The sequence below is a fragment of the Diabrotica virgifera genome, chromosome 3 (assembly GCF_917563875.1).
Source record: "Diabrotica virgifera virgifera chromosome 3, PGI_DIABVI_V3a".
Classification (NCBI taxonomy): Eukaryota; Metazoa; Arthropoda; class Insecta; order Coleoptera; family Chrysomelidae; genus Diabrotica; species Diabrotica virgifera.
Genome location: NC_065445.1, coordinates 151453112 through 151457880, shown reverse-complemented (window position 1 = coordinate 151457880; position 4769 = coordinate 151453112). Strand labels below are relative to the sequence as shown.

At 33.5% G+C, this 4769-nt stretch overlaps 1 long non-coding RNA gene across 1 annotated transcript; it reads left to right on the top strand.

Annotated features, from left to right (window-relative positions):
* The first annotated feature begins 358 nt into the window (after positions 1 to 358).
* On the top strand, positions 359 to 1473 carry LOC126882120 (uncharacterized). The gene is made up of 2 exons (XR_007697151.1): positions 359 to 493; positions 649 to 1473. It is a non-coding gene; the product is annotated as an uncharacterized LOC126882120 (long non-coding RNA).
* Positions 1474 to 4769: the final 3296 nt, after the last annotated feature.

The window sequence follows — 4769 nt, the reverse complement described above, 5'->3', positions numbered from 1 at the left end:
CAGAACTGTCAAATTTAAAACCAAACTGCTATAAAATTTTAAAATTCCCGCTAAAAGGAATCTGGCAACATTGCCGTCGTTTGCTGGACATTAAGTCCACTTTACATCAACAATAAATTGGACAAGAAATTGACCAAGTTATTCAAGGCCAAATTTGACGTGTAAAAGCACACTTTGACATCTAAGTTTGTTCGTTATAAACTTCACGTGAAGAAATTGACGAAAAAGAAAATTGTTCTATTTTTTCATTTATTTGGCGTGAATTCAGTGTCACCAACCTGTGTCCATTTGGCGGGAAGTGGAAGTAGAGCTGTAGAGCTTTTTGTTTATTATTATTTGTTGAGGTTGAGTCTTTCATGTTCATGACAACCTAAAAATTTTGATTGGAAAATGCATATAAGATGAGGGGGTGGGAAAATGGAAATTAGTGGCTTTTTTGCAGTTCTGTCTGTTAGTTTTGCTCTGGCTGGGTCTCTTTTGTTTAAACAATTATGTAAGTATTATAAAAACGTTTTCAATTTTCTGTATTCTTTAGGAAACGAATTATTTATGCATATTATTACCTGTAAATAGTAGTACCTATTTCCTATTTCTTTTGATTTTTAATTGTAAAGAATAGAAAAATTACCATTCATTTTAATTTTTTAGAATCAGCTGAAAGTGGTCTACAAAAAAACCAGGAAGGAAACGTATTATAGCCTTGTTGTGGCTATGAAAGGCAAAAGAAAGATACCTATAAAAAGTGTATTGACTAGTTGGAAGAAACTCCACATTGTCGATGCATAATAAGATATTACTTTATAAACAAATATCAAGACCTAGGAATGGAACCTGGATAATATAGTCATCAAGAAGATAGCAGGAGGTCATGAGCAACAACAACTTCATAAGTATGAGAATATTGAGGAAATCCAGCTCCTCGATATCTACTACTGGACAAACTAGAAGATTGAAGAGGACAAAGCCTTTTGAACTAGTTTGAGTGATAGGTGATAGTGAAAAGCAGAGCGTAGTGCTTGTGTGCCTGTGTATGTTAGAATAGTGCACGATCTTGTTAGATTAGATAAGAGACGCTATAGGGTAAGCTCTTCATTTTAAGGAACAGTAGTAATTTAGGTTAAATTAAAATTGCTCATTGGTCAGTTATGACCAGATTGTAATTCTCTGATGTTTGGCAAAAAGGGCTGAAGTCAGAATTGCACATCAATAATGTTTTGATGATTTCTGGACCATAAAAAAAGTGTTGCAGACTTAAACTGTATGTACCAATAAAAAGAGCCGATTTTTCTGGTCCAGAAATCATCAAAACATTATCGATGTGCAATTCTGACTTAAGCCCTTTTTCCCAAACATCAGAGAATTGCAATGTACAATTCAATACAAATGAATCATCATCGTAGTGATGATTATGGAAAAAAATATATATATATATAGAAATATATATATTTTGTGCAATAAAAATGTTTATATTTATCAAGGATGTATTATTTGGTATGGCCACATATACTTCTGGTATATCGTCGGTGATGTGACAATACCTCCTATCTGCTTTTTCATGAATTTTGTAGGAGACGAAAAACCATTTTTAGGGTCATCTGTTTTCACATGTAAATTTTGACATGTTTTGTAGTAAATAGATAATTGAATTTACTACAAAACATGTCAAAAAATATCATATGAAAACAGGAGGTGACTGTAAAAAAAGTTTTTAGTCTCTCTTACAAAATGGTTAACAGTTAATAGAGAGACAGATAATCGAGGTTCCACTGTATAGTGAAATTTGGACACCCGACACCCCATACAAATTTTATGGGGGTTTTGTTCGTTTAAACCCCCCCCCCCCCAAACTTTTGTGTAAGTTACAATTGAATTATTATTGTGGTACTATTAAACACAATGTTTTTAAAACTTTTTTGCCTCTTAGTACTTTTTTGAAGTCAGTTTTTATCGTGATATTTTGAATATTTGTCAAATCCACCACATATTTGTATATGGTTAAGTACGATTGTAGAGACTAATAATATGAAAATTTATTTATGATTTACATTTTTAGGTATATTTTGAACCATTTTAAAAAGAAGCCATATCTTGATAAAAAGAGCTTTATCGAAAAAATAGAAAGAGGTAAAAAAGTTTTAAAAACACAGTGTTTAACTAATGGTACCGCAGAAATAATTTAATTGGAACGTACCCAAAAGTTTGGGGGGGTTAAAGGGAACAAAACCCCCATAAAATTTTTATGGGGTGCACAAATTTCACTATAATTTTTCTTTAAGATATTACTGCAATAATATTGCTTAATGTCCATTTTCAATAAAAAATCTTTAATAGTTTTCGATATATTCGAAAAAATCGAATTTTCATTTTGTATCTTCAAAGGGCTGTAACTTTTTTTGTGTGCATATTTGTACTAAGGTAAGTTAGGTTCATTCAAATTATTTTTGGTCCCAGAATATGTGATTTAATTTACAACCAATCTTTTCGGGACACCCTGTATAATAAATGGGATTAGCTGGCTTAAAAATTCATAATCTACGTTCTGTAGAAAATATACAGTTTTTGGTTTCTTTTTAACTAGATCTTAATATCTAACCAAGCATTTTAAGACCTTTTTATTATTTTTTCGATGATATATTGATGTTTTTAGTTTGTTCAAAATATTCTAGATGATTGTACACTATAATAGATAGCCAACTAAATAAACACAAAAATTTTATTTTTGTTACAGCCTGTATATAAGTTTACCTATATATACAGTGCATTACGCACCACCTTAAAAATTGGGCATTTTTGATGTCTCGAATTTCCTAAACCTGTTGTCCCATCTAAGTGATTTTTTTATAATAATATAGCCTGAGGCTATAGGTTACTGCCTTATGCTTGTCCATGCACAGGGAGCTATACTGTAATATATATTATATCACGTCGCTCTCTATAGTAATGAGTGAGCCTGCACATACGGAACCATTAGTTCCCTGTCTGCAGGCTCACTCATTACTATAGAGAGCGATATGATATAATATACATATATTACAGTATAGCTACCAGTGCATGACAAGCTTAACCCGCCGTTACACGCGTCTTCTATTCGGACGTGGTTGCACGCGTATGAGCGTCGCCCTCACCTACATAAGTTCGACTTATTTCGAAGAAGAATGAATGTCAACATGTATAAATATAAAAAGGGTTGTACTCACATATTATAGAAAGTCTCGTATACCAACTTTTTTTTATTAATTTAACAAAACAAAAGTACAAATAATATACATAGATCAAAAGCAAGTTTTCTTAATTTTCAATTTCAGCAAGCCACTGAAGAAATTAACGTTCTTTACGCGAATTAATTTTACTAAAAATACAAATTAAAATTAACAACTGTTCTGAAGCTATTTCTTTGTGGTATTTATGTAATTAACTATTAATATTTTGTATTTTGATAACGACGTCCCAGGTGGAATTCGAAACGTCAATAAAATCAATTTTTCAAGTTAAATTGTGGCTTATTTCCCAATTAGAATACGTAAATTTAAAAATGGGTTCTTAACCAGTGGCGCACCTAGAATTTTCCTCTGGGGGAGGGGGGTTTAGCTTGGGCACCGAAAGTTTTTGGTATTATTTGTGAAAGACAAGTTACATTTTCCTACTTTCTTTTTATATATTTCTATATGCTCTGGGTGAGCTTTTAACCCCTAAACCCCCCACTCGGTGTGCCACTGTTCCTAACCTAATCCAAACAATAATATTTTAATTAAACCTACCTAAATATTAAATAAAAACCTAAAAGTTTCTTTGAGATAACAGAAACGTGATTTCACCGTGATCGCACGCGCAATGAGGAATTCCCTCACTTGAAGAGGGATGTCTCTTCTTTCAACTGTCACACAGCACACTGACCGCCAGAAATATTCTATAACTTTTTCATACCCTCTCATGAACCATGCTAAAGGCATTCCTGGGTGCTTAAGGTTATCGTATTAGTTTACACAATTTCATTGGTTATAAACAAATATGGTGAGGGATTCCCTCATAGCGCGTGTAATGGCGGGTTAAGGATGTAACCTATAGCCTAGGCTATATTATAAAAAAATCACTCAGATGAGACAACAGGTTTAGAAAATTCGAGACATCAAAAATGCCCTATTTTTAAGGTGGTGCGTTAATTTCTTGGAGAAGTGTATTGTAATTTAATGTAAATAATGTAATATCCAATAATTGTAATTTAATATAAGATGTAATATAAGTTCCTTAAAAATATATTTTTTATTTCCCACCATACATTCTCCACAGGTCTAAATATCGATGCTAGACGTCCACCGGAGGTCCTCTCAGGACGTTAGATGGACGTTCGGCAGCAAGACATTGGACCAAACTGGGACATCCTATGAAGGTCCAATTGACATTCACTGAACGTCCCCTCGGACGTTAGGTGGACGTCCATTGGACGTTTGGCAACGTGGCATTTGGACCAAAATAGGACGTCCTGTTAAGGTCCAATTTACGTCCCCTCGGACGTCCGATTAAGGTCCAATGTACGTCCCTTCGGACCTTAAGTGGACGTCCAACAGACATTCGGTAGCGCGACATTTGGACCAAAATAGGACGTTCCTTGGACGAAAACGGACCTCCCTAAAGTCTGTGAAGGACATCCTTGTGCTATTAGGGATGTAGGTATATAGTATCTTTATTCTATTATATTCTACTCTATTTCAAACCTATTCTATATAAGTATCTACACATTACACCTATTATCATCATCATCATTCTCTTTG